The sequence below is a fragment of the Lepidochelys kempii genome, chromosome 15 (assembly GCF_965140265.1).
Source record: "Lepidochelys kempii isolate rLepKem1 chromosome 15, rLepKem1.hap2, whole genome shotgun sequence".
Classification (NCBI taxonomy): Eukaryota; Metazoa; Chordata; order Testudines; family Cheloniidae; genus Lepidochelys; species Lepidochelys kempii.
In genome coordinates this window covers 12,474,811-12,497,130 of record NC_133270.1, presented here as the reverse complement: position 1 = coordinate 12,497,130, position 22,320 = coordinate 12,474,811, and the positions used below count along the sequence as shown (strand labels likewise).

At 41.8% G+C, this 22,320-nt stretch overlaps 1 protein-coding gene across 11 annotated transcripts in view; it reads right to left on the bottom strand.

The window, feature by feature from the left end:
- SPECC1L (sperm antigen with calponin homology and coiled-coil domains 1 like) overlaps positions 1-19,014 on the bottom strand; it is a 114,403-nt gene extending 95,389 nt beyond the window's left edge. For 4 of the 11 annotated variants that reach the window (XM_073312790.1, XM_073312799.1, XM_073312798.1 and 1 more), the window contains exons 1-4: positions 18,837-19,014; positions 10,323-10,409; positions 9,553-9,663; positions 8,418-8,463 (exon numbers count right to left, since the gene is read on the bottom strand). The gene's annotated coding sequence lies outside the window, so the exon portion shown is untranslated. Of the gene's footprint in view, positions 1-5,127; positions 5,229-8,417; positions 8,464-9,552; positions 9,664-10,322; positions 10,410-18,215; positions 18,637-18,836 lie in introns of those variants that run through there. The other 7 variants (XM_073312792.1, XM_073312800.1, XM_073312791.1 and 4 more) reach the window with 6 other exon arrangements.
- Positions 19,015-22,320: the final 3,306 nt, after the last annotated feature.

Genomic DNA, 22,320 nt, shown 5'->3' with positions numbered 1-22,320 from the left:
CAGCACGTAGAGGTTTCCAGGGGGGAGGAGCAGGCAGCCGCGTGCTCAGGGGAGGAGGCAGAGAAGAGGTGGGGCAGGAGCAGGGATTTGGGGAAGGGGTTGGAATAGGGGCAGGGAGGGGGCGGAGTTGGGGTGGGGACTTTGGGGAAGGGGTTGGAATGGGGGTGGGGTAGGGGTGGAGTGAGGTCGGGGCCAGCTGCAGCAGGGGGTGGGGGGCGGAGGCAGTGTCAGTGATGCAGCACTCGGGCCAATGTATTAGTCTTCATGCAGCCCTCCTGGTAATTTGAGTTTGAGATCCCTGGACTAGAGGGAAAGGCAAAATAATGGAGATCCACCACCCACAGCAGCCAGGGAGCTGGATGAGGATTAGAAAAGGAGGGAACATTCTCACTCTTTCAGGAGCCAATTAGTGAAGAAAATAGCTATTATCACTCCTCTCTCCCAGTCAAGAGACTCTGGAATGGAAGAAGAGAAGGAAAAGAAAGCTTCTGCTCCTACGAGGCAGCCATAAAGTCAAGGGAAGTAGGTGTTCAGATTTATCAGAGTCTCATTATCTAGTGCTTACTGGAAACATGGAACAAGAACATCTTTCTCCCCTTCTACAAAAAAGGGCATTTGAACTACATGAATGGTTAGAGATGATTCAGAGTGTGGAGAAATGCTGCATATAAATGCAGTGATCAGGACTACCAATAACGTTTAACAAAATAAATGCCTAAAAGAACCTTACACGACTCCCCTTGCCCAATATGCACACAAACTACTTTTTAAATTTAAATTTCTTTCAACTTAAAAACCTTTATGTATTATTTGGATGCATTCAAATCTGCAGATACTGTTAGCAGCAGCACTTTTCATTTTTAAACTCCTGAAATTTATTACAACTGATCACAAGTGTTCTTCTATTCCCCTGGCAATTACATGTAATTGGCAAATAGAAAGTAAGAGGAATTTGCAATTAAATGGTTGTTTATAACCTAAACCTTCCTCATTGTCAACCATTTGATATGGCTGATTACAGCAAGATTCTTCTCCCATCCCTGAATTCGAACATTTTAGTTTGGCCATTTTTGAACGATCAGAAAGCCAAAAAAGCTTTTAACTACCACCACATTTGTGTAACAAATTCTGCTCTGTTTTACAGACAGCATTATATAATCAATGAAAGACCTTTCAGAATGTCTATGCACAAGACAGAAGAATTCAAGGGACAAATTTTTTTTTTAAATTATGATTTCAGGGAAAAACCTACAGTTACTACGGCCTTCTCAACTTTACATTATTTACAGGCGACTTATAATTGCTACAAGCGCCCTGTTTGATTTGTAGTTGGAGACTGAAACTAATCTGACTTAACAGTAAAGGTCAACCAAGACATATGGATCTTCCCAATTCCTCACACTGTATTAAACCCTACCCTTTAAATGCTCAGAGCTAAGACCAAGTTGTCACACCTACACTCGTATCATTTATCAAGTGATAATTTGCAACTATTTAAAATATGACAAATATTAACTATATATTCACACCCAAGATGAGAAATATTCTTATCCTTTCATCTATGACAAAAGATTGTGCTTTATTAAATTGTGAAAAATATATGGCACAGGCAAAATTCAAGATGTGAGGATTATTATTTCTTGAGCAAGCTTTTGCACTATGATGAAGTATGGGATCTCTTCTTATAATTTTGTTTACTGTTCTAAAGCATACAAGCTTTGCCTGTGTACCTGTAAAACAGGTTGCAGGCAAAATTCAAGTTATATCTTGACTTAAGACAAGCACCTTGTACAGCCAATATCTCACTGCTCTAATGAAATCAAGAATACCCTCTGTGGTGGTAAGAAAAGAGCATGTGAAAGATATAAATATAATATGTGGTTGATGTAGCATAAGGAAAAGTGTTTGGATATTTCATGTTATTAGCCTTTCCTAAGAATGGTTAGGAAGAAATGAACAATTTAAAAACAAGGAAACTGAGAGGATGAGCCTTAAGGGACTGCTTGGCTAATCTAGTTATCTATTTAAAAAACCCTGGTTAATCTGAAATCTCCTTTGAAATTAAAATAAATTTAAAGTTTGCATACCTGTCCAAAATGTGTTAGTATTCCCATCCCAAACTGTGTGTCTTTCTGTAGCCAATGCCCCTTTCAGATTTACACCTTTCTATATTTTACTATTTGTATGTAATTACATAGACTAGAGGAACTGGTTTACTGCAGCAAATAAAGTCACCAGATTAGTCTAAAAAAAGATACAAATATAGGCAGTCAAAACATTTTCACAGAAAGATGCAGTTTAGACTTTCTGCACTTGAATTATGGCCTTAATCTTGCACTAAAGTAAATGTGAGCTTTGTCACGGACTTTAATAAACGTAGGATCTAGCCCTATGAGAGCAAATATAACAAAATAAAGTATCTGTTCAAGATCAGATGGTTTTTATTCATAGTGAAGCTCAGAGAAAACATACTGCTGTAATTTTCATTCAAAAATTACTAGTATATACTCCAAGAATAGCAACTACATGGTAATGTGACTAAATATTTCTACGGTATTTGGAAAAAGAGAACTTTACACCCAAAAAAACAAATACCTTCAGATAGGACTCAAAAAATTACACCCTTCAGATCAGGGATCATGCCTGCCTCTATAATCACAGTGTATGGCACAATGGTGCCCCAGTCCTAGCTGGGGCCACTGGTTATTACTGAAACACTGAGTATTAATGAAAACTGTTTCAAAACATTTAATGTAGACAAAAATTGTATGTAGATAATAATGTATTTGGATATGTACAGAATCTTTTTTCAACATGAAAAAAAGAAAAATACCTAAAACAAGCACCTGAAATTATTTTTGGTCACTTTAGATTTGAATTAATTAACAGATATAGACAATATACACAAATTCATTTTTAAGCCAAAAACTCAAATACTAAGTTTCAGTGCAACACTACTGTTTAAAAATGGCAGTTAAAAATCCTTCCAAAACATTTTATAATAGTAAGACAGTTATGATGCTATAAATACCCAAAGACTGCACTCAAGTAGGAATTCAATACTAATAAGTTTCAGAGCGTACTATGAAAAGCATCTGCAAAAACTTTGCTATTATCTTTTAAGGATCAAAACTTGCAACAACCCCTTCTCATGAAGGGAACTGAAAACAAAAATGTCTACTTACCCATTTTTTATTCTTTTAGATGTAAGTCAGAATCCAGTGTGGATTTAGCAATAAATGAAAAAATACTGAGAGAGAGAGAGAGAGGGACAAGACCTATATAGCTAAATCCAAAGTGATATTATAGGAGGAGTTTTTTTGTGTTAATGTTGCACTGAGAGAGAATGTCAACACCATACATGAATTATGAACTAGGGCATAAATAACAAAAAGGAGGACTAAAACAAGTCAAAAATAATCACATCAAATAAGTCAGTGTTAGCAAGAGAGGGAAAGAACAAGCCACAATAAGCAGAATGTGAACATTCATTCTAACCTGTTTCCTTTGCCTGACTTCTCTTTCAGCAGAACACATACAGCAGAAAACTAAAACCAATACTGTGCAATAGTCTGTCCTCACCGTTCTAGTGGAGACAGATGCAGATAGTCCTACACTTTTATATCAGCTGCAAATAAAACTCCAGAAACATTTTTAAAATGCTTTGCCCAATAAGAAGGCACAACACTGTACTACAAACCGATATGGTATGGCTGCCCAACAGCATGAGATTCTTTCAGAGTTACTGTTTGGACATCAATTAAAATGTTCCACTCCATAACTCTGTAAATGAGGAGTAGGGGAGGGGCATCTTTCCCTATGAATACTAAATTTATGTTACTTATAGATTAACTAGTGGTTTATTTTAACAGTTCTTGGTTTTGTCGTCGTAATTTACATCTCATCCATTCTATTAAACAAGATTACTCATGCCAATCATGCCATTATAGGAGAACCTTGGAAAAAAGTGCCCGAGATATTCCTTAGTGAACAAGATATCACATCTTCTATGTATGAAATGAAAAATATATAACCTAAAGAAGTTATTGAACAATAGTTCTAGCTACATAAGAACCATTAAGAGAAGGGTAGAATGGCCTTTTCATGAGAATTCCATGAATCACAGCAGAAAAAAAAATAGAGACCTCCCAAATTCCAGTGAGTATATTAACAGTATCTTATGAAAAGTCCAAGAAACAGATTATAAAACACCTACCAAAAACAAAGGGTCACAGAGCTTCCCAAGCCATTAAGGGTGCTGGCCCCACTAGACTGTTGACTCTTGAGGGAATTCTGTGTCAAAAAATTAAAATTCTGCAAATTTTGTCAATAAATAAATGTGGAGGCTCCAGCATGGCAGCGGGGAGCACAGGGCACTGGCTGCACGGAGGTGGGACATCACCCTGCAGCTCCCTGCCCTCTCCCAACACAGACTCAGCAGCGAGGCTGCACCTGACAGTGCAAGGGCCAGGCCTGCCCCAGAAACATCCCAGGGCCCTGCCCCTCTCCATCAGGCACATCAGATATGGGCAGGCAGGCTCAGCCCGGCAGGATCCAAGTGTGGCAGGGCTAAGTGTGGGAAGGATACAGGTGTGGGGTGAGAGGGTTCTCTCTGGGGCAATCTGGGTACAGGTGGCTCAGTGGGGAGTCCGGGATGATTTGGATGCAAAGGGGCAATGGGAATCTGCAGAGGGTCCAGTTGAAGGTGGTTAGGGCTGAGTGTGTGTGGGGGAACGGGGGGGGGAACTCACTCAGCAGGGATGGGTCCGACTGCTGTGGGAGTGGGGCTTGGAAGGATGGGGGTCCAGGTGCAGCTGGTTGGGGAGGCAGGGTGCTCAGTGGGGTGGTCCAGCTGCATAGGAGGGTAGGGCTTGTCAGGGTGGGAGTTTGAGTGTGGGAGGCTAAGCTGGAGTGGCCTGGGTGCAGCAGTGGGGGTTCATATACTGGGAATCAGCGGTGGGGGTCCGGATGCAGGGGGCTGGAGGTCGGCAGGGATTCATCTCCGTGCAGGGGTGGAAGTTGGTGGGGAGGGACAGGGAATTAATCTGACCTAGCCCTGGTGCCCAGTGGCTCTGACTCAGCCCTGGCTGGGCCATCCCAAACCCCACCTGCCGCACAGCGATTTACCTCTCCGCCAGCTGCCCGAAACAACTTGCCCACGCTGCTGGGGAGGGACATGTGACCATTCGTGCAGCTTCCCTTTGTTTCCTCGTCAGAAAGTAATTTTTCTGCGGGGAAGGAAAGAAATCTGCAGCAGACAGGAATTCTGCACATGAACACTGGCATAGAACTCTCCCAGGAGTAACTGTCATTTCATATCCACATCCACACATTCCCTGCCCCAAAAGCCATTCACCTCTAACAGTGTAAAATTTCAAAATAAATAATTAAGGACAAACTATGGCCAACTGAGCAGTCACAGAAGGCCACTGGGGTGGGGGGAAGGAAAGTCTATGCACAGGAGGTTTTACAGCCCCCTTCACGATAGAGAACCACATTCTGCTGAAATTCCCCATGCCGGAGCATAGACAGAAATTTTTGGGCAAACTACGGGCTGGCCAGTGAATTGATATACAGGCAGTCCTCGGACTTATGACACAATTGGTTCCTGAAAATTGAGTTGTAAGTTGAAACATTGTAACTCGGAATCACAATTCACTCCACTGCAGGACCGAGCATCATAAAGTCTAAACCAATTGTTGTAAGTCGAATCAGGGGGTCAATTCAGAAACATCATAAGTGCTGTTCGTTGTAAGTCGAATGTAGTAAAGTGGAGGACTGCCTGTACTATACACAGATGCAGTGAATTCCAGCTCTTAGTGCTATAGCAGATGTAGCTTATACTTTCAGCCCATGAGCTCCACAAGTGCTTTGAGCCTTGCTTCTGGGTAGAGGGACAGGGAAGGAAGAAACTCTATTATCATTTCTGAGCTCCCTAGAAGTTCATGTAGTTTCTTTTTAATGGGTTTGTACAGGGAACCAGAACTTCAGAAAATACAAATTAAGGGTGAAGTATCTGAATTCCTACTTATTTTGGGAGCACAAACTAAAAAGTACATTTCTCTATAAATTGTGGAATAATCACTGGGCAAAAACTAGATGCTAAGCATCCTGATTTCCTTACTCCTTGTTTGGAGAAAAATTAAGCCCCATGTCTCTTTGAGCAATGTTTAACGGCTGCTAATACTTAGCATTCCAGACAAGTGATAGAAACATTCACAGAAGAACTGCCTAATTTATGATGAACTGTGTTCCATCTTTTAATAAAACAAAAAAATTCATTCTTGTTTTTAAGCTGGTATTATAATTTAACCAGCAGGTATATCAAGACACTGTGGAGAAAAAACAGTGACTGCTTCTAGTTAACTCAAACTCTGCCGTTAAAAAGTTCAGCTAAGTTTTCTGGAAACTGAATTGCAAAATACAGAATGCTCACACAAGGATTCCAAATGTATATTAATTTTAAAACAAATTTAAGATAATTGTATCCCTATAACAACCTTTGTAGATAGTGCACCCGTATAAACTTTCTATTACAGAAGGATTCCTTTTGTTTCTTAACTGGATTTTCCAAGAAATTCATTTCTTGCAGGAATTAAAACTAGAGATGAGGAAAAAATTCCAAGTGAGTTAATGGAACAAAGGAATAATTATTCCTCAAAAGTGCTATACCAGTGACTTAGAATACAGTCCACAGTACAATTATATAGGATTTGCTATGTTAGCAATATTAGGATCCACATTTGTATGTGTATTTGAATGTATATATAAGCCCACTATAATGCAAATTGAAACAAAGTTTAACTGTCAAAAACGCACATTAAGAAGAAACACTGAAGAAAATCGAAGAAGAAAAATATAAAGTGTGGCATGGTTCTCCTTTAAGGTTTCTGTCATGCCAGCAGCAAAACAAGGCTCTGTTTAATGTTATTGTTTTCCATATCCCATTGGTAAATTTTAAAAGTTATACTCAAACTAGCAAAAATGGGCCAGCAGTTGGAATAATACACAGAGTTTCAGTATATCAGTTACAGCTCCATTTCAGGTCATAAAAGTATTACACAGACAACAAAAAATGTAGTCCTCAGCAAGAGCCTTAGGCTGCATTTTCATGGAAAATTAATCAACTATTACTCTGAAGACTGGGTTTCTGGGTTAATAGCATTGGTGGACAGAAAAGAGTTCCAGTTCTAGCACGCAAAAAGAAAAGGAGTACTTGTGGCACCTTAGAGACTAACCAATTTATTTGAGCATGAGCTTTCGTGAGCTACAGCTCACTTCATCGGATGCATACCGTGGAAACTGCAGCAGACATTATATACACACACAGAGATCATGAAACAATACCTCCTCCCACCCCACTGTCCTGCTGGTAATAGCTTATCTAAAGTGATCATCAAGGTGGGCCATTTCCTGCACAAATCCAGGTTCTCTCACCCCCCTCCAAAAACCACACACACAAACTCACTATCCTGCTGGTAATAGCTCATCCAAAGTGACCACTCTCCCTACAATGTGCATGATAATCAAGGTGGGCCATTTCCAGCACAAATCCAGGCTCTCTCAGCCCCCCCTTTCCCACCCCCCCCGGGACACACACACACACACACACACACACACACACACACACACAAACTCACTCTCCTGCTGGCAATAGCTCATCCAAACTGACCACTCTCCAAGTTTAAATCCAAGTTTAACCAGAACGTCGGGGGGGGCGGGGTAGGAAAAAACAAGGGGAAATAGGCTACCTTGCATAATGACTTAGCCACTCCCAGTCTCTATTTAAGCCTAAATTAATAGCATCCAATTTGCAAATGAATTCTAATTCAGCAGTTTCTCGCTGGAGTCTGGATTTGAAGTTTTTTTGTTTTAAGATAGCGACCTTCATGTCTGTGATTGCGTGACCAGAGAGATTGAAGTGTTCTCCGACTGGTTTATGAATGTTATAATTCTTGACATCTGATTTGTGTCCATTTATTCTTTTACGTAGAGACTGTCCAGTTTGACCAATGTAAATGGCAGAGGGGCATTGCTGGCACATGATGGCATATATCACATTGGTGGATGTGCAGGTGAACGAGCCTCTGATAGTGTGGCTGATGTTATTAGGCCCTGTGATGGTGTCCCCTGAATAGATATGTGGACACAGTTGGCAACGGGCTTTGTTAACTCACATCTGACCAATGACTGACTGGCTTGCTTTAGCTACAAACGCTGTTAGTTTAATAAAAGGACATGATCAACCTAAAAATTACACTCTGAAAATGTTTTTTCTTTCTATTGTTACAAGTAACACCTAAGATGAGTGATGCTGAGCATCAGGTAAACAGGAGAGAGAAAAGTAGCCCCCTTCCACATCTTTTGCTCATTTGATTGCTTACTGCACTATACATATAGTCAGTGTCCCCACTTACCAGCTGTCAGTTCTCCCTGCAGGTATGAGTGTTTTACACAGCAAAACTGAAAGAGAAGCATTCAAAAAAAAGCAATTGTAAGACCACAAAAACTGGCAGGATAAGTCCAGCACCTGCCCTTGAGTTAAAACTAAAACTTTAATTCATTTTTTAAAATGACTAGATTTCAAGCTGTGTCCTTTACAGTGTGATTTTCACCCACTGACATAACTCCTCACAAAAATAATGGTCAGAGTAAGTGGCCAGTGTTTACCTTTTAAGAAATTTTATTTCTGTATTTAAGGGCCCCATACCTGATCCTATCCTTTCTCCAGTCTGAAGCCCCACCCAGGTATACTCCTATATCAGCAGAAGCGGCAAAGCCAGCATGAGCAGCAATGGTTGCCTAAACAGGCTTTAGCAGCCCTAAGACCAACATAAAAGGAGCACCTGTGCCAAAAAACTAATCTGATGCAGGTTGTAGAGGGGCGACAAGGGAGAGGTGACAGAGTTATCAGGTAGATCACCTGTGACATCCCCTATCCCAAAACCTGGAGCTCTCTGGAGGGAATGGGAAGATCTCCTCCCATCCCAGAACTGGGGAAGCGAAAGAAATAGATCTAGCAAGGTGCATTTGTAAATCCCCACCACCACTACGCAGACATGCAGGCAGGGTGGATTTGATTTAAATCACTAGTCAGGAAAACTCAATTTAATCATGGTTTTCTACATAAGTGCATTCTTGTTGGTTGTTATAACCTTAATACATATTCTTCACAACTCAGATATAGATGTAGGCTTTGTTTTTAGAAGGTACACACCATATATTTTTAAACAGGGATTTATTTTGAAAACGTTTCAGATTAGTTTTACAGCTACATCAGAAAATTAATGTTTGGTTATTTCATTTACCAAAAGTAATTGAAGCAGATATTTATGAAATCATTGGGAGGTGAACTATGTCCAATTCAACAAGTTAATCCTTAATATTTGGAGGATTTTCTTGCCATGCTGTATAGGAGGAGAACACCACCAGACAGACATTAAAATGTTTTTATGTAACTAAAAACAACAACTTTAAGTATTCTGGATTTTTTTCTTCAACAGCAAACATACAATATTTTAACAAAAGAAGCACATGTCCCTCACTTCTCACATTTATCTCCAGACTTCTTCTCCTTGTCCAGATCTATTCCACCCCCAACAATCTTCTATTCACTGAACTTTCTGAAATTTTGTCCTTTTAGAGAGAGGTAAGGGATTGACTCTGTACACAAATTTGCAGAGAAACAATAGAGTTAAGGTCTGTTATTTCTCACCTCTATATATTTATTTAAAAACATTTTTTCCTGTTAACAAGCACGCTGCCTCTAGAAAACAAATCCACAGTTTGAGAACTGCAAAACTAAGCATCTCTAATGGCATCTTCTAGACTGAGCCCCATTGGGTAGATAGAAAGATTAACCTAAATAATCTATACAGAAGCCTGTGGAATCCCATAAGATTGGGTCCCTAATCCATGAACTATTGGAACTCGTTTAAAAAACTTGTCTTTAACATTACATGAATATATTGTCTCATAGTATAGAATTAAAATTTATAATCTCTATTCCATGATGAAATATCTTTGAGCTATAATGTATCTTAATTAAAACTATCTTTAGATAGCCTTTTTCCTCAAAAAGCATTTTAGCAAAAAAAATCTGATTTAAATAAAAAAGATCCAATTTAAATAAAAAATGTTGATTTTTTGGATTTTTTTTTTAAATAATTGATTTTTATCCACCCTGCATGCAGGTATATTTTTTGTGTAGACTGGGGAATAGGGGAGAAGCACACACATGCCCCCCACCTCCCCCCCCGAAAAGATGGCAAAGAAGGGAAGGTGAACACTGTAGGGGGCTCAAGATTGGTTACTGGACCCACCTCTGAGCACCCTGCTCCCTCCTGTTGTTGCCTACAGAGATGACAGAAACCCACTGAGCTCCTCTCCCAGCATCTCTCCAACTTGCCCTGCAGAAGGAAGTAAAAGGAAATTCCATTTCTGGCTGGCAAAGAACTGACAGTGTGTGCAAATTCCATATTCTAGAACTATTTTACTGATTCCATAAGAACATGATCCTTAACTGAGGCACTGGAATCTAGTTGCCCAAGACAGAGGCCTTGTCTGGTTACTCACCAGTAACTTACTTTGTTTTAGCTACATTCATGCCAGCATTGCCCCAATTAAGAATTAGTAATTACTAATCACTATCCTTAGCCTAAGAGTTTCCTTGGAGAGAGAGGGAAGAAGCTGTAACAGCTTCTTAACGTATTTTGTTCCTATGGAGTATACTGCAAGTGTATTTTAACCATACATAGAACCTTTCTTCCTAAAACACTTTACACGTTATATACGTACAGTACAATGAAACTCTAGGAGTAGCAGCAACTGACACAGACAATACTGCATAACAGCTGGAGAGGAAAAAAGTTTCATGAAATGACAAAAGCAAACCCCCATTCTTGAAGAATGCTTCACAAACAGCAAGCAGACTTTCATATTTTAAAGCCTCATCTGAAAAAAATCTACATGGTAAACAGCCTGAAACTTGCTGTGTCTAACTTGAGAATGCAAGTAAACCCTGCTTGGGCTTAGTTTGCATTCCCATAAATCACATCTTTATTGACTGGTTCATTGAGAGTAAATATTTGCAAGCTTTATGTTCAGACGACTACACAAACTCCTCCAACAAGGCCTGAACACTCCTTTTCTATGGATAGCTTCTCATTTTCTTTTAAAAAATGTCACTCTTCCTGCAACCTAATCTATTCTCATTAATAGATCATAAAAATCTCCCACCTCCTCCAGACTGTGTGGAAGGGAACAGATATAGGACATACTGACAAATGTTTGTACTATATCATGCAGTGCTCTGTACTCCTCCGAGCTCTAGACAGCAGGTAACTGCTGAATTTATTAAGAACTATAAAATATTTCTATTTAATATTCAGAGCCTGGTAAAGCATTAATATTTTTATCCCCTTTTTGACCTGAGCAGCTAGTCAAAGTCAGGGCCCCTGTGGATGTTCCAGTTAGGTATAGAAATTGGTGGTAGCCAGGTATTTCTTTGAAATAGTCTTATATACAAGAACTGTACAAATTCCTCTGTCTCTGAATGCAGAAGGAACCAAGAACAGTTTCTTAGATTACCAGCCCCCCCCCCCCCAAGGCCCCTTTAGCCGACATCAGAAGCAAAAATCATTCTCCCTAGCATCTTCCATACTTCTGCTTGTCTTTTCCTTGTCTCTTTTCCTATGCCTCTCTTTCTCTGTTCTGGTCTGTGACCTCAGTATCTGTGTGTTCTCTCACACTCCCAAACACACCTACCCAAAACGATACTCAGCCTAAAAGCTCCTGGGCAGGTTCACACACACCTTTTGTCCTAGGCGGGGCTTATGTTTACAGCTAACTGAAGGGTGAGTTCACACTTACCAACTTCAATAAGGTTTTAAGAACAAACAAGGTTCATCCAACTCATAAAAATATCCCCATTTTATAAATGGGATAAGAGGTTCCCAAGAGTGCACAGCAAGAAAGCATCAGACTGAGGAGTAAAACCCATGTCTTTTGGCTTAGAGGCTGAGGCCTAATGCACTATCCCACAGGACAAGTCATTCAGCCTTTCAGTGACTATTCTCTTTTCTATAATATGGACCTAATATTTTATACTATCACATCTGTAAGATTCAAAGCACTGGACAAAGGAGGGTAGGCCTGAGTGACCAAATTTAGTGCAATTAAGCATATATTTGAAGTAATTTTACTCAGACACTATTATGAGGCATTCCATCATTACATATAAACTATTACAGCAGAATACAAGGTTCTGTTCCCAGCTCTTCTATGACTTTCTCTAAGAACCTGGGCAAATCACTGTATCTTTGTGCTTTGGTTTTCATTTGTAAAGTGGAATAATGATATATGCATTCATTCTTCAGCAGTAGTGCAAAGTCACCTTTAAAACTTTATTCAAACCAAGGGTATGTCTACACTACCCGCTGGATCGGCCGCCAGCAATCGATCCAGAGGGGTCAATTTATCACGTTTAGTCTTGATGCGATAAATCGACCTCCGAGCGCTCTCCCATCGACTCCTGTACTCCACCGCCGCGAGAGGCGCAGGTGGAGTCGACGGGGGAGCGGCAGCAGTCGACTCACCATAGTGAAAACACCGCGGCGAGTAGGTCTAAGTACATTGACTTCAGCTACGTGAATAACGTAGCTGAAATTGCGTAACTTAGATCGATCCCCCGCCCTAGTGTAGAGGAGGCTACATCCTCACAGGAAAGAATGAAGGATGACTTTACAGTTGAGAAAACCATCCCTGCTAATTCTGTACTAGATAAGTAGGAGAGAATAGGGCAGTGGTGGAATTATACATAAGAGAATTAAGCCAATTGTAATATATTAATTTTTGTCAAAAAGAGCAAAGGAATAACAGAATCTAGAGGTGCACCCCATCTAATATTTATCTTGTCTAAATGCCACATCATTAAGATGAGATAGTCCAAAGGGAATTTGATGGTATAGCTTCCAACAGCTGACTCCATAATAAAGTGTATGCACCATCTTCACGACCCATATTTAAGTCTTTACTCACTCATATCAAGCCAAGATATAAAACTGCTTTGTAAAATTCTATTTGCTTTTTCTTTGGGGTAAGGCAGGGGTGGCCAACCTGAGCCTGAGAAGGAGCCAGAATTTACCAATGTACATTGCCAAAGAGCCACAGTAATACATCAGCAGCCTCCATCAGCCCCCTCTCCCAGCACCTCCTGCCTGCTGGCAGCCCTGCCAACCAGCACCTCCCCCTCCCTCCCTGTGCCTCCTGCCCGCCGCGATCAGCTGTTTCGCAGTGTACAGGAAAGCTCTGGGATGGAGGGGGGAAGAAGCAAGGGTGCAGTGAGGGAGGGGGCGGGAAGGGCCGGGGCCTGAGGTCGAGCACCTGTCACTCCAGCCCCAGAGTCAGCACTGATGCAAGGAGCCACATACTAACTTCTGAAGAGCCGCATGCGACTCTGGAGCCACAGGTTGGCCATCTCTGGGGTAGGAGGAGAAATACAGGTGAACTCATCAATTTTTTCATCTTCAAATCACAGTGAAGAGCAAGCAAGCAAACTTGTTCTGATCAATTTTGGCAATACAGCATGACCATGATGCCCATAAAGTAGAACAAACCACATGAACTTTCCCAAAGAAAACTTGAAGGACTCCACTAACAAATCCCTCCATATGATGACAATACTTACTATATGACTTTGTGATGTCCATCAGGTAGGGAATTACAGAAACAAAGGGATATTTGTTTAGGAAAAGCAAAGCCATATGTAATGAGCAAGGGAGTGCTGCTGACAGGGTAAGAACAAAAGATAAGAATTCTCCTGCCCAATGGATACACAGTTAAAGTAATTGCTGTCAAATTTCAGGGACTGCTTGCTGAATAAAGATCAGTGGAACTTAGTAATGCAAGTAAAACCAGCTAACCTCTAACTCTAAAAAGGTCAAACTTCACTGATCATTTTTACAGACTTTTCTATTTTAAGATTGCCAAAGTTTTAGCATCGTCATTTGTACAAGAAAATACGATGAAGACTCTCTCCCCTTCCCCCCCAAAAATACTGAGGAAATTTCATATCACAGTTTTTAAAGAGTGCCCCATGTGTCAACACCAATGTCTGCTTTTAATTAAGAATGAAACTTGCTACACATTTAAACAAAGAGTTCTAAGAATTTCAAACTCTTGGCCAAAAGTCTTTTCAAGACTGTTTTCAAGCAGCCACAGGTTTATTTTCCATTAACAGAAAAGTAGTTCCTCTGTACAAGAGTGCAGAAAGGAAAGAAAAAAATTAATTCCTTTTCAACGTTTAATGAAGAGACCATCAGTCCCTGTGTTATATTGATTACATAATGTCTTAATTTATTTGTAATGAACTCTGGTTCAAGCGATGATCAAAGTCAAGTAAACTTTTAGATTAAAAAAGGGAACACAAAGAAAATTAAACTACCGTAACTGATGTCTAATTACAAAATTACCAACAACCACTTCAATTGTCTTCAAGATACACAGTTATTCAGAAAAACAACAAGGGAGTCTGGTGGCACCTTAAAGACTAACACCGGACTCCTCGTTGTTTTTGTGGATACAGACTAACACGGCTACCCCCCTAATAGTTATTCAGATGTCTAGGTTTTTTTAACATGATCAAAAATGTGAATGTAGCAAAATATGACAATCTAGAGTTTCAACTCTAGGGAATGGTCAGTAAAAGAGTGCATGCTGATTTATATGCACTCATCATACTCACCAATTTGTGCCAGGATGTCCACTAGTTTGACTGCAATTTTGCAAAAAGATGCAAGAGGATTGCAAAATTGCCAAACATTCAGTATGAAAACAGATGTAAATTTTGTCTAAGTCTTAGCAATGAAGCCAAGTTTAAAAGATGAAGTATGTAAGGAACACTGGTGTGCTTCACCTAAATATTCTTCCCAGAAGATCTGATTACTTTACAGCACCTAACAAGATGTTAGAAGTGCCTCATCCTAGAATCTTCCGTTTCCTATGCAGTGAGCAATCCTAGGATCTGATCCTGTAATTTACACCCATACTACATTTCTTTCCCAGTTTAATTTCTGAGTAGCTTGCTCTGTGGTTTATTTGGAACATATTTCTTGTAAATAACTAACATTAAGAGATCCTGAGGCATTCAGACATTAGGTACAAAGATAAAAATCAAAGTAACTATTGTTACCACATAGGAAAATAAATATGATTAACGCAATTGTCCTCTTACTTATGAAGAGGAATGTAATTGTGTGTGTGTAAAAAGTTTAAACGGCACATTATTTGTCGTGTCTGCTCAGACATGGCAGCCAACCATCACCAGCAAGTTGTATTAAATAATAAGTACTCCCAATGGTGAATTCTCAAGTAATTTTAATTTAAATTAGTCCATCAAAGCAGAATAAGTACACTTTTCTTGTGACTATACACATAATCATATCCTCAAACTCATTCAATCTCTACAGCCAATTATCTTTTTCTTCTTCATTATAAGTGTATTACGAAAAAAGATTAAATCTTTAGGGTAATCAAAACAAACAAACACTGAAGCACATGCTTAACATTATTCACATGATTTTTCCCATTGAAGCATATGGGTTTACTCACATTAGTAATGTTACACACTTGCTTAAGCATTTGTAGGATTACAGCCAATATTTGCTAGTTAGACTCCAAAGGTACAAATAAGAGGCTGAAGAACAGGATTTCTAAACAGAAGTAAAGGATTCCTTGCTTTAAAAAGTAAAAAGCAACCAGAAAACTCCTTTTGAAAACAATGCAGCCAAAAAGGCAGGTCACCTACAAGTACTATTATTTATTTACACTTAAAACAGTAACAGAGACCTATTGAATGCTCTATTATCCAGTACAGTGAAATTCCAGAAGCACTGCAATAATCATTTCAACAGGAACTTGGCCTGCCAGGCACATACATAAACTAATTTCCAACCCTTCATCATTATGGGAAGCACACCCTTCAGCCCTCTTCTCAAACCCTAGCAAAAAGATGTCTTTTACAAAGTGTCTGGAAGATTACAAAATTTGGGCTATTACACTCCTGAGTGGTAGGGATAAATTCCAGAACATAAAAAGCAACCCATGAAAAATTAAAGATCCTGGCATCACAGACCACGGTAACAGAACCTGTATTCCTCCTCCATGGACTCTCAAGGGCACCCATTCTGGATTCCTGGCTCTCCAACTATCACCTCTCTTGGCTAGAGACCCATGTCTCTCTCCCTCTTGACCTGGGTATTTCCAGTCTGCACAGTTCCCTGCCTACACTGTGATGTTCCCAGCAAGCCAGAATGCCTAAATAGGCCAGCATCTGCACTTTACTTTCTCTCCAAAGGCTAACAGCATCATGACCCTCACATATAAGTTCTCACACAGCTTTTTATAAGCAAGCACATTTATTCTTAATGCATTACAGCAGACCATTAAAAACAATAAAAGAACCTTAGACATGCACACCAGAGATCACCCAAACAGCAACCTTCGGCTCTGGTAGGTTTCAGTCCTTCAAAACACACAAATGGGTTTTCCCCATTGTTACAACCACCACACTTTTTGTTCTAAAAGTCCATTCTTGTCTGGCAAATTGTTAAATATAATCCTCTAAACCCCCAGATCTCACATCTTTTGTACCTCCTCCCCCAAGACGCTGCATGCAACCATGTCTCATAATTCCAAAGCCATTCACTTAAAATAATGCACTCCAATGCAACTCTGTTTTACACAGAAATTCAAATCCCAGGCAGCTGACTGTAGCGACTGGAGAAATAACAAAATGGTGACATTACAAGAGACAACAGAGTAAAAACTGAGCATCTGAGAGGAAAAGGGATTTTTAGTCAAACTACTTAAAACTGGTTTGGGTTTTCAATTAACATCTACTTACCCACAATAACTAAATTTTTGGAAAAAAAGGAATACTTTGTTAGAGATACAACACCTATGGTATTCACAAATATCCCCAAGACACCTCAAAGGTCTTCCAACAAAATCAAGGATGACCAGACTTGATACTTTTATGTTGCTAAGGTAAAAAAAAACAAAAAAAAACCCCAAGCAAGTGGGGGGGGGAGCCACTTTCAAGACTATTTTATAATCAACATGGTGCTCATGCCAGCAATAGCCAGTCTTTTCTATGACTCTCAAAGTTGTTTACTTTGGTGAAGAAGAACTGGTGTTACCAACAGTGGGGGGAAAATGTTCAAGAGCCCTAATGTAGATAGGACCTTCATATCTGTAGAACAATATTCACACTGTAAAACCACTTCCCAATATAACTGGTTTCACTCTAGCAGAAAGGTCCTCTAGGAAGGTGCCAACCATTTCAACCACCAGCATAGATAGAATACTTCATCCACAACGTGTTCCAGGCTTTTTGGTAAGGAGAAGGGAGTTCAGTGCCGTGTGCTCAGCAGGTGCTGAACCCCCACCACCTTGATTTCTTCTCTGATAACGTGGGGGGACTAGGGAATACAGTGAGCCTGAGCTTTAGAGGGTACATTCTTTGCCATTTACGTGTGTAAGGCCACTCTCTATATTCGTTGCCTAGCCAGCATGAAAAGTTTAGGAATTCCTAGCTGCAAAAATATGCAAAGGTAGCCACACACACACACAAAATTAGAGTCCTGGTAGTGATGATTTCTCTTCATTACACAGTAATCCCACTACAAATAGGATAGAATTAGGACATGCTGCTCTTCTTGGAAACATATTCAGCTAAATTTGCCTCTTTGGGGGAAAAAAAAACAACACATGAGGGAAACAATGCTGCTTAATTAAAATATTTAAATAGAATCATAACAACTATTTCAATCAAGTCACAAGTAGCCAGTGGGATATGTTGATTTTGTTTAGTTAATAATGAAGGAAACTTTTTTCTTGTAATGTCTTTTTTTTTTTTTTGAACAGTGTGATATGTGAGTAAAGTGTTCTAAAGCCCACGGGGGTTAGTCTGCAGGTCCCCTGCGAATAGCTATACAGAAGAGGCCTTGGGGAAAACGGAAAGGAAAGGAGTCCTACATGGGCACGGGGGTACAGGGAGAAGCAGTAAGGCAAGGAGGGAGAAAACAGGTAAGGGAATAGATCTCGAGGAAAGAAAGTAAACAAGAGAGTGGGGGAAGGAGTAAGGAAACAGCAGGGCAGCCAGAGAGAGTTAAGGTGGAAGGAGGGAGCAGAGTGGAAGGGGAGGGGGTCGCTACCTTTCTTGGCAGGACACCGTACACAAGCCCGATGAGTGAGATAACACGGCTTTATTGTGTCTTATCTGGGTGAAATATTCGGTGAACGGTTTATTTACGCCCCGACGCTGCCCCCAGCGCCGTACCCGAGGCAGAAATGCTTGCCCCGAGCAGCTAGGACACGCTCGGCCCCAGCGGGAGCCCGCCGGGGCAGGCGAGGATGACAGCCGCGCAGGGGCGGCACGCTGGCTGGGCAGTGGGGCGAGGGCGGGAGACGCGGGCGCTGGTGCCGGCCGGAAGGGAGCTCTAGCAGCGGCCGCGGCAGGGTTAGCCCAGGCTGGCGCCTGTCAGCGCCATGGGGGAGGGCTGGGCACAGACCGAGGGGGAGGGGACAGGCTGGAGCGAGGGAACAAAGATGGGGGGGAGCTGCCGGGGGGGCCCCCGGAGCGGAGAGCAGGCTGCGAGGCGGGAGGGCGGCGAGCAGGGAAGAGGGAGGCCACGGAGGGGGCTTGAGGCAGGGGCGAGTTGCGGGCCCGGGGGGGACGCTGGGGGCAGGACGGAGAAGGGGTCAGTTGCCCAGGGCCTGTGTGGCCGGCACGGCTCGGAGCCCCCCCGGGGGTGGCTCCCGGGCTCGGTCCTTACCGGGCAGCGCCGCCTCCACGCTCGCTCGGTCGGTCACACGCCCGGCTCCCGGGAAGCCGCTCCGGGACCCGACAGCAGCGAACGGGGAGGGAGGGGTCGTTACGGCGATCGTCACTCCCCCTCCCCGACCCTCCCCTCACAAGAGCTACTACACTGCGCAAGCGCCAAGCTAGGGTAAGAGGGCGGGAACTGGGCGCAGGCCAAGACTACGCAGCACACGCGTTGGGACAGCGCATGCGCGGCATCTCCCTCCGTCAGGTGAGGGCCGCTTGGAACGTTTGTGCGCGTCGACCGTTTCTCTGGGCCGCCGTGAGGGGCGGAGCCAGGCCCAGCGCCTGGAGAGGGCGGAGCCAGGCCCACCTGAAGGCTCCTCCCACCTACTGGTGCCCAGCGAGCGAGGACCTCGCCCCGGGTTGGCCTGGTCCCCACCGTGCTCGGGACCCACTGCCCCAAACGGTAGAACGGTTTTGGCGGCTGCTCTGGTCAGGCGGGGTCCTGGATCCAGTCGCACTGGGAAAGGACCCTCCACCCCCGTCTCCTCAGCGGGCACTGAAGGGGGCTTGTCAGCCAGTGGTAGACAGGGATTGGCCTAAGACCCATCCTGCTCTGCCAACGCTCTAGCTCACTCCAGGGTGACCAGATACCAAGTGTGAAAATCAGGCCCAGCGGTGGGCGGTAATTGGTACCTATCTGGTCACTCCAGTCCACGCAGAGATGCCATGAAACGTGTCGTAGTGCCGCCTCCGGAAGCAGCCAGACAGTCATCAGCATCACATAGGGGGAAGGAGAACAGAAAAGCTGACGTGTTCTTGACAGCCTTGCTGGACTACCGTCCTTTCCCTACTGGTGAAGGGCTCAGCAGGAGCCGGTTTACAGGGTGTAATCCATACAGATGTTTAATTTGTATTGAAAAAAAATTAGTGCTAGTATGGATGCAAGTGGTTGTGGCCAAGTCAGGCCCGGGCACCTAGAGACACAAGGTGGGTGAGGTAATATCTTTTATCGGGCCAACTTCTGTTGGTGAGAAAGACAAGCTTTTGAGCTTACACAGAGCTCTTCAGGTCTTCACCACTAGAAGCTGGTCCAATAAAAGGTATTACCCCACCATCCACCACTTTTACCCCACTTTTAGCATTAATATGACATTCAGTATGAGCTACTAAGAGCAACCAAATTCCCAAAACTTAATGTTTCTCCCATAACACAGATGTGGCAGCTTTGCACATATCTGCAAATTTTATGGGATAGGTTAAAAAGAAACAGTAGGACGATAGTTTAAATTAGTTATTTAACATTTATATTGCAGTTTCATCCAGAAAAGCAAATCAGGGTCCTGTTAAGCTAGATATTTTGGTGAAGAGCTTACACTAGAAGGAGAACGTGGAAAAAGAATTTCCTTTTTGTTCAACATAACCAATTTAACATGTCAGGAGAAACCTTAACTTGTGGAATTCAACAAATTAAGAATACTTTGTCACTCCACTTTACTGTTGCATAAACTCTGGCATTTGCATTTAATATCTCTGGATTTTTAAGGAAAGCAGTCAGGTGGCTGTAGGGAATAAGATCAAGTTCACCAGAGGTTGGTCCTGCATTGTGGGGTTTACATCATGTGTGTGCAGGCATGGCGTGGAAAGGGGCATGGCCACAGTAGTTAGGGAAATGTGCCGATTTAGCACATCTCTGTGCAAGCCCTGACCACAATTTAAAGCTGCCCTCCCTCAGCAGAAATTCAAAGGACGGACTATGACACCATCATTCCCTGCTCTCTCTTGGGATGTGTCATTTACCTCACTGCATCATGTTGGATAAACTTTAATTTTTAGTATTTTCAAAGTCAACATGACCTGTAGATTTTCAGAGTTCACTTTAAAATGACAACGTGACGAGGATGTTTTCTTTTCAAGTGTTGAAACAGAACTGAGTTTTCATGATGGATTACATCTCCTGCTTGTGTATTTTACAAAAAAAAACCTGGCCTTCCATTTAGATGTCTTTCCCAGCTCATTTCTCCTGTGTGTCTTCAGTCTTGACTCAGCATTAACACTGCATGTCAATTGGCATTTTCAGGCACGTACAGAGATTAATTTGTTCCCCTCCCACACATCCTTGAGAGAGCAGAGGAATAATTCTATTAGCAGAGATGTGGTTCAGGTCAGGACAATATTCAGCCTTTTAGTAGAGGGATAAACTGAAAAAAGAGAGTGAGTTTTGTTGACGTGAAACAGTTTTTGCAAGTATATATCAAAGTATGTATATTTTGCAAAGTAACTGTTAAAAGGGTTTATACTGCAGTATTCCCTGTACTTAAAATGGGAAATCCCTCAAACATCCTTGATCCATTTACCTGCTGCTAGGGGAAGGTGTCTAGTTTTCAATATTTGGGGTGTGTGTGAGTGTATTTATTCAACCGTTTGTAAAAGATAAATCAGATTACGCAACATCTTCACTTGTTTCCTTTAAAGAAAAAACACTTCCAGTAGGATGTAATAGTAGCACTACTTTGGCCTGAGAGCTATAATAAAAATGATGAGGTAGCAGTGGATTGGTGAAGAAATTAGCGGTGGGTGATCTGAAGCCAGTCATGGGTTCAAATCCATCTGAGATGGGTGATGACAAAAATGGTGCTAGCAGATGGTGTGTACTGAGTGGCCTATGTGAAATGAGTTTTGATCTTAATCCAGTCTTAACGAGGGAGTATCCACATCACAAAAATCCACCATCATAAATGGCACCCTAGTTGCAATCTCAAGAGGTCTGTACACAGGCATAAAAACCTTCTCCGTTTGTTATTGGTAAGATCCAATACTTCCCATTAAGATTCCTCACCTTTGGCTTAGTAAAAGTACTATTAGTAGTATTCTGCCAGCTCTACTTTGAGTCACTACCATGTTGTGCAAAAAGGTAATTTTATATTAAAATGAAAATGAATCAGCTTTAATTTTGGACAGGGATTTTAAACTGGCAATGATTATCTCAGTAAAACAAGCCATTTGCTGTTCCGTCAACATGAAATAATAGCAGCATTTGTCTTACTGTTTTAAAGTTATCGAACATGGTTTGCATTGCTAGTAGAGAACACATTTCTCACTTTAGTCAAGGAATGTTCTGCCTTCTGTTTTGTAGCAATGGAAACATTGTACAGCTCAGTAAATTAATATTGAGAACAGGGAAAGGACTTATTATAAGACTGTTGTAGTCTCTTATTGAGACCTGCCTCTGATCAGCTAGTCATCCCAGGTGAGGTGGGTACACAGATTCCCTGCTTCCTTACATGCACTGCCAGGCATTTGGTTAATACTCTCACTGGCATGACAGGCAGAACTCTGTATTGGTAATGGTTGGGTCCCACTGAATCTGAGGTATTTCCTGTGGGCCAGATGGATAGCTATATGGAAGTATGCATTCTTCAAGTCGAGAGCTATAAACTACCCTTGAGTTTGAAGAAATGGACTGATGGAGGCAAGTATTACCATCCTGAATC